Consider the following 14,472-nt stretch of genomic DNA (forward strand, 5'->3'; position numbering starts at 1 on the left):
AAGCAGAAAGGAAGCAGAGCTCAGAACTGTTCTGGGAAGCTCCCCGTTGGAGTGAGAGCGCTGGGTGGCCCTTGTGGAGCTTCCGTTGCCAGAGGCAGCAGGGACCGTGCCTGAGGCAGGAGAGGAAAAAGAAGTCCTATTCAGGAAAGCATGTTCAAGTTGGGAAAGGGGAGCTAGAACTGGGCAGGGGACCATGGCTCACAAAACTAAAGCCATCTTTTTAATTCAGGTGGAAAATCGGGTTTTGGTCATTTTGGTGTATTTTATAAAATAAAAGGGAAGCTCCCCGTTGGAGTGAGAGCGCTGGGTGGCCCTTGTGGAGCTTCCGTTGCCAGAGGCAGCAGGGACCGTGCCTGAGGCAGGAGAGGAAAAAGAAGTCCTATTCAGGAAAGCATGTTCAAGTTGGGAAAGGGGAGCTAGAACTGGGCAGGGGACCATGGCTCACAAAACTAAAGCCATCTTTTTAATTCAGGTGGAAAATCGGGTTTTGGTCATTTTGGTGTATTTTATAAAATAAAAAATCAGTTGTTTTTCTACAACTCCAAGTCTTTTCTTTGATCCCATTAAAAATAAATCTTGAGATTGGGAAACCAAGTTTATAGGCCACTTCACTGATAATATGTGGTGGTTGGAGTGGCTCGAGTTCTGCGTTTGTTCAGTTACCTCCTTATGGTCTGGTTAGCGCTGAGGGGTACCTTGGGAGATCCATGGGTTTGAAACCAAAGCTGAAACTATCCAAATACGATTCTTGTTTGGTCTGACTTTAAGAGAATGGAAGAGAGCTCTGAGAAGTAAAATGACCAAAGATATCTACTCTGGCCACTTGGCTGATTAGCAGACATATTATTTGTCCTTTTAAGTGATTCCAAATAATGCATAACATTCCAGACATTTTAGTGTTTCAGAATGTTTGTGGATGGCAGGCTTTGAAAATGTAGCCAATTCGCAAAAAGAAAAAATTAGGATAAAAAAAATATAGAACCAAAAAAAAAAACCCTTAAAGTTTCCAATTCATTACTCTCAAGGTTGAACATTTCAAAGCCGGGGGAAACCCAGCAAAGGCCCTCTCTGCCAGTGCCAGACACCTGTGCCCTACATGCTGCTGGGAAGGAGGGCGCGCCCAGGAGCGTGCTGGGGACTGTCACGCCCAAGGGGAGCAATCCCGGCTGGGTTCCCAGGGGCAGTTCTGGGAGAGAAGGGAGCCCCGAGGGAGGGCCTGGCGCGGACTGTGCCAAAGGGCTCCTTCAGCCCCTTGAAGAGCTCACCCTCCCAAGAGTCCTGCTTCCCTTGAGTGTGGCCACAAGGAGGTCCGGGAACTGTGGCCGGGCGGAGTCAGGCTTGCCTTCATTTTGTTTGGTTCAAAAAATGTAATTAAGATTTAAAAACGTATATGAAGGAAAAAACCCCAAAGCCTACCCCTCACTCCCCAAAAAGGGGAAGCAAAGCTATTTAAAGTACAAGATTATTCTTAGATGATGGTTCACTGCTTTCCCCCAAAGGCTGTAAAAGGCATTGTCAATAGGACCTGAGTCATTTCTCTGCTGGAAAAATGAAGTTGAAAACATCGGGGCCTGCGCGCACCCGAAAAGGAATTTGAGTTCGACTTCCTTTCAGTCCTTAGAGTAGGCTGTGTGCCCTGGTTTCTTTGGATTTGTCAAACTATAAGTAGTGGCAGATGATGCCTCTACAGTAGTGGGCAGTAGGACGGCCCCCAAATGTATCAGAGCCGAACTAGCAATCCCAAAAGCCTGGCTTAATAATGTAGCCCTGCAAGTGACCAGGGTCTCGCTGTGTCAGCTCCTGTTGGGAGCAGCACACTAGCACGATCTTACTGAACCCTGATGAATACTCTGCAGTTGCTACTCTTAATGCTTTCGTGTTCCAGGTCCGCAAATGGAGGGTCAGAGAGGCCGTTCCGTTGAATCGCCTGGGGCTGTAGAAAAAGTAACTGAGAGGAACCAGGACTGTAGCCCCGTGAACGTGAATGCCAGCGCCAGGCTCCTATCGCGAAGGTGCTGGCAGGGGGCTGCCATCGGGGGGCCGGATGGGGGCCGGAAGGGATATGGGACTCTATACTATTTTGCTACTTCCTATAGGTCTACAATTAATTCAAAATTAATTTTTAAAATGGCAGATTTTACACTTGAATCAAGGTCTGTTTGCTGTTGAAATCCAGTGTACCCATAGCTCTGCCGTCTTAGACCCCTTGCCCAACACGAGGATGGTCTCTGTCCCACGTGGATGGTCTCTGTCCCACGTGGATGGTCTCTGTCCCACGTCTCATGGTCAGCTATAGCTCAGCTTATTTAGGGACTAACACTTTCCCTTGCTTCTCAATGTCCTTCCTTACCGTGTCCCTCCTGCCCCCCCTCACATGCCCCGGCCCTGACCTCAGGGAGTCAGACCTCCGTGGGTGGTCTCCTGGGAGTCTCTCAGTAAATGGTTTCTTGAGAAGAGAGATGGTGAGACCTTGATGGTTTTCATAATGAGTTTGTAATGCCTGATGAGTGCGTGGAGGTGCACTGTGCATCTGAAAAGGAGAATGGCAGTGGGAAGGCAAACAATTACTGGCTTACAGCACCCTACCTAATAAAGAGCTAATATGCTAATTAGACCAGATGGTGGAGCCACCTTTGGGAACGACCTGCTGGAATGATCAGTCGGTGGGGGGCGGGCCAGTGAGCCTGTGCTGCCAGGCCAGCCATGGCAGTCCCGGCACCTCCTCTTCCACAGAGGTGGCAGGAGAGGCGGCAGCGCAGCCCTGGTCTTGGTCCTGGCACAATGCCTTCTGCAGAGGCAGCCGCAGGGGAGCGGGCCTAAGCTGGCAGGTGGACATCCCCCAAGGGGTCTCAGCCTGCAAGAGGGTGAAGGCCAGGCTGAGGGCTCCCCCCTCCCCCCCGAATGCACAGATTTTCGTGCACCGGGCCTCTAGTGTAAGTATAAGCCAAGTTATTTGTGTAGCAGAAAAACTACTAGACTCAAATTCAGAAAACCTATCTTTTAAAGCCATAAATTTGCTTGATCTTATGACTGGAGAATCAAGCTCAAGGATATGTTGGTAGATCTGTTAACTGGTTGATTCACTCAAATTATTTGAAATTTTTCTTCTGTTTTAATAAAGATGTTTATAGCTACAAGTTTTCCTCTCAACACTGCTTTCCCTAGACTCTCTTAAGCTTTGGTATGCTATGTCTTTGTTTTCATTAATCTCAAAGTATTTTTGTTTTATTGTGTCTTTTTGACCTGTCTATTATTTAGAAATGTGTGGTTTAATTTCCATGTTTGTTAATTTCTCAAATTCTTTGTGTTATTTATTTTTAATTCTAATTCATTTTAATTAGAGCCTATATTGTGTATTACTTCAGTAATTTTTAATTTATTGAGGTTTGTTTTATGGCCCAGCTTATAGTCTATCTTGAGAGCATCCATGTGTGTTAGAGAAGAGTATATCATGTTGTTGTTGGGTGGACTTTTCTATAGATGTCTGCCGAGTGTCTGTAGGTGTCTGCTAGATGCCTGTAGGTGCCTGTAGGTTTGTATGTGTCTGCTAGATGTCTGTAGGTGCCTGTAGATGTCTGTAGGTCTGTAGGTATCTGTAGGTGTCTGGTAGGTGTCTGTAGGTGTCTGTAGGTGTCTGTAGGTGTGTGGTAGATGTCTGTAGGTATCTGTAGGTGTCTGGTAGATGTCTGTAGGTATCTGTAGATGTCTGGTAGGTATCTGTAGGTGTCTGGTAGGTATCTGTAGGTGTCTGGTAGATGTCTGTAGGTGTCTGGTAGATGTCTGTAGGCGTCTGTAGGTGTCTTGTAGATGTCTGTAGGTGTCTTGTAGATGTCTGTAGGTGCCTTTAGGTGTCTGGTAGATGTCTGTAGGTGTCTTTAGGTGTCTGGTAGATGTCTGTAGGTGTCTGTACGTGTCTGTAGGTGTGTGCTAGGTGTCTGCTAGATGTCTATCTGTCCTGATATTGCTTGTGTCTTTTATTTTCTTATTCATCTTCTCTCTAGTTCTAGGCAGAATTGTTAGTGCAGTATTGAAGCCTCCAGCTATTGTTGTTGAATTGTCTGTTTCTCTCATCAGGAACCCTGTTTCGTAGGTGAAGACTTTTTTGAGACCAAAAAGAGCACTCTTGTTATGTTCCTGCTTCCAGGACTTCATTCAGTTTTAGGATTTAAAAATTACACACTAATGAAAAAGCTTAGTTTTATAATGCGGCGGCTCTGGCACTGATAGAGGCGTTTAGGCCATATTTGCAGGCAAAGAGGAGTGAAGGGTGGTGGCTCGTGTATTTTTTTATTGTGGCAGCCAGCAGAGTCCGTCTGAGGGCACAGGGCTTTGCCTTACCTGCTGTAAGTCAGTGTTTCATCTCTGTGCTTCACTGGCATAGACATGGACTAACCCAGTGCAAACATGTTCCATGGGGAAAATACCCACCCCCCCTTTTTAGAAAATTAGAATAAAATGGAATTTTCTCCTTGTTCCTAAATGTATGGCTCTACTGCCCATTCTGTGTATGGGCCACGCGGCAAACTCCAGGTGCATCTGTCAGACAGAAATTGCTTTTCTGCCCAAACACAGAAACGTGAAATAAACCAATTTGGGCACAAGTAGTATATGCTAGATTTACTTAGTGTCTATCAAGCGTCTTCCGACACTCGTTGCATTGGGGTGAGTCCGGAGCTGGAACTCCCTGCCGCGGCACCGGTGCACACACAGCTCCCACGTGGACAGTGATGCTGCTTGCTGATTGTTTTGCTAGCAGTATTATGGCCAAACATTGAATTTTTTTCCTTTGCAGCAGTATGTTAAATTTGTTCTAGACATATGTCAATGAGAAAGCAGGGGGTGGGGCAAACACACACATATGTAAAAAGAGAATTCCTCACTGAATACATTTTTAAAAGTCATTTGTCTTTGATTTCTTTATCTCTTTAGCCATTTTGTTATCCTTACCCACATTTCGGTGTTTATCAACGAGCAATGAAATCGGTTCGCCATGCTTTTTACTTCACTATGAGTGAGATACGGCTTTTCAGAAGAGATTGTGCATGTTAGAGACATTTTCCTTCTCTGTCACCTGGGAGCATATGTCATAGGGTTGGTTGTTGGTGGAGGAAGCCAAGAGGTTCTGTATCTTCAGTTTCTCTGAGAAAGGAGTTACTGTTTTTGCTGTTTCTCTTTAACTTGTGGCCTCCCTACCTTCTGAGCTTCCCAACCGCCGTCAGCTCACCGCTCTCGCACCGTACTGCCGCCGGCATTCTTGGTTTACCAATATGAAGTAAACAGACAGTCTTGCTAATTTGAGCCCAATTGGAACCTTTAAACTATAATGAAGAACTAATTTGAAAGCAGACAGACATACCTCACAAAATTAGAGCCAACTTCTAAATGCTCTTCAGGAATTGAGAGTCAGATTGGTGTTCTGCAGGAGCGAGATGCTGACACCCAGAGGAGTGGGAAGCGGCGAGCAGACCCTCATGGGGCCTTTGGGTGACGGGCGGCACCCAGGCTGATCTCAGTGTGGGCATGACGGTGCACCTTGAGGACAGGTTGTGGTTGCAATGCTCTTGATAGATTTTGACAAATTAAACAGTGGTAAAGCTACTTGGAAGTTAGCCACGTCTTTACCATGATTTATGTCAATGAACTGGGAATCACTGGTTAATTTTGTAGTTCTTACAGTTTTATGATAACTGCTGTTGTTGTACATTTAGCCGTGTGTGGCATCAACTCAGCTGATACATTTGATGTTGTCAGCTACCTTTTGACATCATAATAGATTTTGGTGGCCAAATCTTTCTCGACAGAAGATGGGGAGAGCGGTACGGAGTGTTTGGGTCACACCAGGCACAGAGTGTACGTTGACCTTTCTGAGATTGAAGAGGCCCTGTTGACTGTTGTCTCTCTTCTCACTTGCCCTGACCCCACCTGGCATCATGTTCCACGCAGGCGGCTTTCCCCTGGGACGTAAGTGAGCCTGTCCTTTGGGTAGCACCTCACATGATGACCAGGTGGACCCTTCTGATTGGCACGCCCTCCGGCTCTGAGGCACCTGGGTGCCCTCTTGTTGGTGCTGGAGCACGGGTCCCATTGTCCTGTATTTTTCCTCATCATGCTTTAGCATTGATTACATTATTTCACAGGAAATATTGATATTCTTCCTGGTGATTAAAGACCCTGTGGGGAGGGAATTTTGTAGTTAGGGTGTTTCTTTCCTTCCTCCCTTTTTTCTACTTTATTCAAAATGCCACCTTAATAATTGTCCTCTTCAATAGCTATTATGCTTGACCTGCCAATGAGGGAAGGATATTAGTGAACACCCCTGCCTTTTTGTACATTTGTTCTTTGAGGTTCTCTATTCTTACCTTTAAATTATTTATTTTTAGGCCCTCCGTTCTGTGTGTAACACTATGTAGATCCCATTTTGACCTGTCAACATCTTGCCTCCCATTTCTCTAGGTCATTGGCTCTGCTTGAAAGCATGTTATGACTCCACTGGCCAAGCTTTCATCGTTCCGTTTCATACACCTCCTTCCAGTCTCTTCAGAGGAGCTTCCTCCTCGCACTTCCGGTGAGCTTGACAGTAGGACGGGGTGAGGTGTCCCCAGTTCCTGCTCCTCCATGGACTTCGGTCCTGTGTCTTCGGTGCCTTGTTTGGAGTTTCCATTTGGCAGGGACTCTGCTACTTTACGTTGTCATAGCCTTGCCTTCTCTCATCTAACAAATGTTAACAGTGATTAAAATGATCAGTTATCAATCCGTAGCCAGGAAGAGTTTATTAAACTTTTCTAGCACAGCTACATTGCCCTTGAGAGGAAAGTTTCTTGTATCACAGAATAGCACTTTTAAATCAGATCCATGGACTTCTTGGGCTCCTGCTACTTAATGCTGTAAAAGCGTTTTACATTATCCATCTCCCATCTGGAAAGTGTGTATGCCCTTTGTCATGGCTTCAAGAAATAGCCAATATTCGTGTATTTGAGATAAATTCAAATAAATGTAGTTGTGTAATGTATTTGGGGGGATAAGCATTCATAACAACCATTCAAGTCAAGAAACCAAACTTTGCCAGCCCCTCAGGTGCCATATCCCACTTCCAGTGCCTTCCAGATGTAATCAGGACTTTTATAGTAATCATTTCACTTGATGATTTTATTAGGTACTTTTGCATCCATAGACACCATAATTTAGTACTGCCCATTTTGTAAAAGTTGACATGTCTTCTAACTTTCTTAAAGTACAAGTTTCTCTCTCTTCCTTTCTTCTCTTGCGCTGCCCCCGCTGGAGGGCCTGCCACTTGAGCGGTAGCTTCCCAGAGCCCCACCCCTGCCTCTCATGTCTTCTCCATTCCTGCACCTTGGCGGCTGGGCTCAGAGGCTCACGTTTGATCCCTTGGCAGGACTCAAAGTGATGGTTCTTTCCTTCAGGAGGGACATACTCCCTTATTCTTTCTTTTTGTAGTATTAACAGTCATTAATGCTCGCTGCTTAGATCCAGTAATTCACTGGGAGTTGCAAAATGGTGATATTCTAATTCTATTGTATTAGCTGGAATACTTTTGTAGTTGTCACCTATTCTTTGGTTACTTGGTGAAACTCTTTATGTAGAAATAAAGGATAGCCCGGCCGGCATGGCTCAGTGGTTGAGTGTTTTCCTGTGAACCAGGAGGTCACAGTTTGATTCCCAGTCAGGGCACATGGCTGGGTTGCAGGCTTGATCCTCTGTGAGGCAACAGATCAATGATTCTCGCTCATCATTGATGTTTCTATCTCTCTCTCTCCCTTCCTCTCTGAAATCCATGACAATTTATTTTAGAAAAAGGAAAAAGTTTGGCTCAGTGGATAGAGGGTCAGCCTGAGGACTGAAGGGTCCCTGGCTTGATTCAGGTTAAGGGCATGTACCGTGGTTGCAAGCTCAATCCTTGGCCCTGGTTGAGGTGTGTGCAGAGGCAAGCAATCGATGTGTCTCTCTCACATTGATGTTTCTCTCTCTGTGTCTCTCCCCCTTTCTTCCATTCTCTCTGAAAATCAAATCAGTGGAAAAATATCCTCAGGTGAGGATTACCAAAGAAAAAGAAATAGAGGACAAATGCCTGGTTCTTTCCAACTGTCCACATTTTTTAAAACTAATGAATTGGTTTTATGTCACCCTCTGAAAGCAACCAGTACATCTATATATATAAAAGCCTAAGCCACCAGAACGACCAGTTGCTATGACGTGCACTGACCACGAGGGGGCATACACTTAATGCAGGAGCTACTCCCTGGTGGTCAGTGCGCTCCCACAGTGAACCTCCCTGGCCGGCCAATCTCCTGCTATTCCTCCACCTGGCTGGCAGGCCCCCGGGATGGGACAGGGAACTGGGGATGGGTGGTGGTGGTTGTGGCCCCTTTCTCAGGGGGGTAGAGGGCCGACTCTCTCCTTTGGGCCTGCAGCCAACCTCCCATTCCCTGTCCCTCCCCCCACCCAGCAGGCCCCAATAAACCCCTGCCTGGCCACTGTGGTGGTGATGCAGCAGTGAGGGAAGGAGGGGTGGGGCAAGGAGCTGTGTGGTGGGGGGTGCCAACGATGGTAGCATCGGCATTCGATGTACGTTCCTTCTCTGCCCGGCCCAGCGACCATTGCCTCCTCTCGGACCTGGCCCTGATCAGCCCTGATCACCGGCCAGGTGTAGGGACCTCACCTGTGCATGAATTCTGTGCACTGGGCCTCTAGTTTTAATATATTTCCAAATCATGAATTTAAATGTTAGTTGGTTTTAATCCATGGAACCTCTTATTTTTAATTGAAGATCAAATTATCCATCTGATCATGGAACTTCTTTTTTTAAAATATATTTTATTGATTTCTTACGAAGAGGAAGGGAGAGGAATAGAGAGTTAGAAACACTGATGAGAGAGAAACATCGATCAGCTGCCTGCTGCACACTCCCCACTGGGTATGTGCCTGCAACCAAGGTACGTGCCCTTGACTGGAATCGAACCTGGAGCCCTTGAGTCCTCAGGCCAGCGCTCTGTCCATTGAGCCAAACCGGTTAGGGCTGATCGTGGAACTTCTTTACATTGACTCCTTATCCTCCTGAGATGATCCCACTGGTCTTTGTCGCTTCTTGGCTTACTGCTGGGACAAGATGTTTCAGACTCACCTTATATTTCTTGCCTGAGAATTGAAATTGGCCATTTTGCTTCTTTTAGTGGAAATTTGTGTTTCCAGACAATTATCTCAGTGCTAACAATGCTCATTGTTGCTGAATTGGTCATTGTGTCTAGGTCTCATGAATTCATACTATTTCCACTTCATATTCAGGAGTAGAGAGCTTTTAGTCAGCTTATCTATTATACTAGAAGCCTGGTGCACAACATTCATGCATGGTGGGGGAAAGGTGGTCCCTCAACCCACCCTGCACCCTCTCACAATCTGGGACCGCTCGGGGGATGTCTGATTGCAGGTTTGCCAGCAGTCGGACATCTCTCTCGCAATCCGGGACAGCTAGCTCCTAAGAGCTTGCCTGCCTGCCTGCTTGATCGCCCCTAACTGCACTCTGCCTGCCGGGCCTAATCGCCCCTAACTGCTCCCGTGCCTGCCAGATTGCCCCTAACCACCTCTGCCTGCTGGCCTGATCACCCCTAACATCTCTCCCTGCCAGCCTGATCACCCTCTAACTGCTCCCCTGCCGGCCTGATTCCTAACTGCTTGCCTGCCTGCCTGATTGCCCCTAACTGCTTGCCTGCCTGCCTGATTGCCCCTAGCCGCCTCTGCCTCGGCCCCCACACCCGGGACCCAGGCTTCCTTCCTTCAGCCGGTCTCAGGCAACTATGGCTGGCCACAGGCACCCGGGACCCGGGCTACCTTTGCCAGGGCCGGTCGTGGGTACCCGGGACTCCAGGCGGCTTTGCCCAGGCCCCAGCTTTGTCAGGAAGGACATCTAAATGATGTCTGGAAGACATCTGGTCTATCCGGTCTAATCAGCATATTACCCTTTTATTAGTATAGATGTTTGTCTCCATTGTTCCTTGCTTGAGAATCCTGGTTCTCAGGAGTATAGGGGTGACAGACTTAGAGTATGTAATTACTAATTTGCTTATTGTTCCATCTGATACGTGCAACAGTTGCAGAATAACAATGCTCATACTACAATCTCCAGTTAGGATTACCAAGAACATACTATTCCTAATCTCTATTATTTTTCATGGCTTATTATGTCTATCTTTTTAGTGTAAATAGCCATTTGTTGTATACTTTCCCCTGTTAATCCTGTTCTAATCTTTGTTCTGTAGGTAAGTTTTTTCCGTGCTCAAAAACAATCTCTCACACTGACTCCTTATTAGACTAGGCATCACCTTCCCCAGGTTCCACTGCTGTTGTAAATAGGCTCATCGCACTTTTTATTTAGTACTTATTACAGTTCGGGCGAGTCTCTTTCTCAGCTCCTTCAGTTGCCCTGTGCTTTCCCTCTGCCTTACAACAGAGGCTGCTGCTCTGTAAGCTTTGTGGTCAGTGTTGGCTATTTTTTTTTCTTAATGACAGAGAGATCGGGGGTGGGGGGTGGGGGGGGCGAAATTGAGATTGGGCACACGCCCAACCCCCGACCAGGGATCGCACCCACAACCCGGGCATGTGCCCTGACCTGACCGGGAATTGAACCTGCCACCCCTTAGTGTATGGGATGATGCTCCAACCAACTGAGCCACACTGGCCAGGGCAATCAGCGTTAGCTATTCCACACTTGTTCGTACTCTGTTGTTTGAGGTAATGCCTGTTACCACTTTTGTTGTAAATATGTCCATGGGTTTCCAGTTGTAGCCTTAGGCAGTTCTGTTTTATGTGAGGATTTGGGAAGATTCAAAAGCTCTGTTTTACCTCTACCTCTATTTTCTTAATAACTCTATTTACTTAAATTTAAAAAATCAAACACTTCTCCCAAGTCCTTCACCCGCTGCTGTGGCAACCATCAGTGTGTTCTCTGTATCTATGAGCTTGGTTTTGTTGTTGTTGTTTTAGATTCCACATTTAAGAGAAACATGCAATATTTGCCTTTCTTAGCCTGACTTATTTCGCTTACTATAATGCCCTTGAGTTCCATTCGTGTTGTCACAAATGACAAGATTTCAGTTTTTGGTGGCTGAATAATAGTTTGTATATATTTGTATACTGCAATTTCTTTGCTCATTCATCCATTGATGGACACTTGGCTGCTTCTATGTCTTGGCTGATGTAAATAATCCGGCATATATCTTTTCAAATGAGTTTTTTCATTTTCTTCAGATAAATACATATGGTAGTTCTACTGTTTACTTTTTTAAAAAATATATTTTATTGATTTTTTACAGAGAGGAAGGGAGAGAAATAGAGAGTCAGAAACATCGATGAGAGAGAAATATCGATCAGCCACCTCCTGCACATCTCCCACTGGGAATGTGCCCGCAACCCAGGTACATGCCCTTGACCGGAATCGAACCCGGGACCCTTCAGTCCGCAGGCCGACGCTCTATCCACTGAGCCAAACCGGTTTTCGGCTCTACTGTTTACTTTTTGAGAAACTCCATGCTCTTTTTTGTAGTGACTGCACCAGTTTACACTCCACCAACTATGCACAAAAGTTCCTTTTTCTCCACATCCTCAGTAACATTTGTCATTTCTTGCTTTTTAAAAAATATATATATTAGCCAATCTAACAGGTGTGAGGTGATGCTGTGATTTTAATTTGCATTTCCCTGTTGATTTATGATGTAGAGCATCTTTTTTATGTGGCTTTTGGCCACCTGTATATTTTCTTGGGAGAATGTCTATTCAGATCTTCTGCTGTTTTTAATTGAGTTGTTTTTTTTTGTTTTGTTTTGTTCTTGAGATGTATGAGTTATTTATATATTTTAGATAGTAGTTCTTTCTCAGAGACATATTTTGCAACTATATCCTCTCTTTCTGTGAGTTGCCATTTATTGAAGAGGCTGTTCTTTTCCCAGTGTATATGCTTGGGTCCTTTGTCATAAAATAAATACATATGAGTGCATTTATTTCTGGGCTATCTTTTCGGTACCATTGATTTAGGTATCTGTTTTTATGCCAGTACCATATTGTTTTAATTACCATAATAATTAGATGTGTAATATAGTTTGAAATAAGGGAGTATGATGCCTTTAGCTTTGGTATTCATAGTCTTATATGGTTCCATGCCAATTTTCTATAATTTCTCTGAAAAATGCCCTTGGATTCTTGATAGTATTACACTGAATGTGTATATTGCTTTGGGTGGTATGGACATTTTAACAATATCTCTTGGATTTGTTCCTTGTCTTACAGGAAAAACCTCCAGCTTTTCTTTGCTGAGGCTGGTGTTGGCTGTGGCCTTGTCATGTATGGCCTTTATTATGCTGAGGTCTGTTCCCTCTATACCGACTTTGTTGAGAGGTTTTGTTTTTCGTGTTGTTGTTTTTTTCAATTATAAAAGGATGTTGAAAAATGACCCACTCAGACAAATGCCTTAAATGAAATTTCAATCCATGAACATGGAATATTTTTCTATTATTTGTGTCTTCAGTTCTTTCATCAGTATCTTTTAATATTCAGTATATAGGTCTTTTACTTCCTGGAAAATTTAATCCTAGGTATTTTATTCTTTTGATGCAACTGTCAATGGTATTTTTTTATTTTTTTTTATTTTTTAAATCCTCACCTGAGGATATTTTTTTATTGATTTTTTAGAGAGAAAGGAAGGGAGAGAAAGAAAAACATCGATCAATCATTTGCTTCCTGTACGCACCCCAACTAGAGATTGAACCGCAACCTAGGCATGTGCCCTGACGGGGCACCAACCCCGAAAGCTTTTGGTGTCTGGGACATGCTCCAACCAAGTGAACTTCAAGCTAGGGCTGGGATTGTTTTCTTAGCTTCTCTTCCTAACAGTTCATTATCAGTATATGGGAATGCAACAGATATTTGTGCATAAATTTTGTATCCTGCAACTTTACTGAATTTCTTTATTAGTTCCAACAGTTTTTGGATGGAGTCTTTAGGGTTTTCTATATATAATATCATGTAATTTGAAAATAGCAACAGTTTTACTTCTTTCCTTCCAATTTGAATGGTTTTTATTTCTTTCTCTGGTCTAATTGTTCTCGCTGGGACTTCCAATACTAACTATAATAATAAAAGCATAATTTGCTAATTAGACCAGACAGCCAAACAACCTTCCAGATGTCATTCTGGACATCCTTCTGGACAAAGCCGCCACGGTGGGGGCCAAGGCAGAGGCAGTTAGGGGTGATCAGTCAGGCAGGCAGGTGAGCTGTTAGGAGCTATCGGTCCTGGATTGCGAGAGGGTGCAGGCTGGGCTTAAATGAAAACAAGTAAATGGCTACAGGAAGATAAAGACAAATAGTCCCTTAAAAAAATAGAAAGGGCTGTTGAATTTGTCAGGTGCTTTCCCCGCGTCTCATGATGACCGTGTGATTTTATCCTCAGTGCTAACGTGGTGCAGCACATTGACTGAGTACAGCTACTGCACCACCTTTGCATCCCTGGAATAAATCCCACTTCGTCGTGATGCAGATCCCTTGAATGTACTGTTGAATTCAGATTGTTAATACTTGGTTGAGGATTTTTGCATCTTTGCTCATCAGGGATATTGGCCTGTAGTTTTGTTTTTTTGTGGCATCCTCGTCTGCGTTAGGCATCAGGATAATACTGGCGTCATCCAATACGTTGGACCTTGTTGTATATTGGAGATACCAGAGAAGTGAGGGCCCTCTCCTCTTCTTTCTGGAAGAATTTGAGAAAGATTGCTCTTAATTCCTTTCTGAGTGTGTGATAGAATTCACCAGTAAATCTGTCTGGTCCTACTCTTTTGTTTGTTGGGAGGTTTTTGATTACTGATTCAATCTCCTTACAAGTAATCGGTCTGTGGAGCTTTCTATTTCATCATGACTCAGTCTTGGTGAAATCTAGGTTTCCAGGAATTTATGCACTTCTCAGTTGTCCAATTTGTTAGCATGTAATTGATCCAGAGTAGTCTCTTATGATCCTTTATGTGTCTATGGTATCAGTTGTAAAATCTCCTTTCTCTTTGCTTATTTTCTTTATTTGAGTTTTCTTTTTTTCTTGGTATGTCTGACTATAAATTTGTCAATTTTGTATATCTTTTCTAAGAACCAGCTCTTAGTTTCATTAATGTTTTTATTGTCTTTTTATTCCCTTTTATTTATTTCTGCTCTAATTTTTTTTTTTTTTGGTTGATCCTCACTGGAGGATATTTTTTCCATTGATTTTTGAAAAGGTAGAAGGGAGGGGGAGAGACAGAGAAACATTTTTCATTTTTCAAAAAAAAGAAGAAAAAGAGACACATCAATTGGTTGCCTCTTGCATATGCCCCAATCAGGGCTGGGATGGAACCTGCAACAGAGATACATGCCCTTGACCTGAGTCGAAACCTGACACTTCAGTCCGTGGCCTGACACTCTATCCACTGAGCAAACTGGCTAG

This window comes from Myotis davidii, unplaced genomic scaffold, assembly GCF_000327345.1.
Source record: "Myotis davidii unplaced genomic scaffold, ASM32734v1 scaffold821, whole genome shotgun sequence".
NCBI classification, from domain to species: Eukaryota; Metazoa; Chordata; class Mammalia; order Chiroptera; family Vespertilionidae; genus Myotis; species Myotis davidii.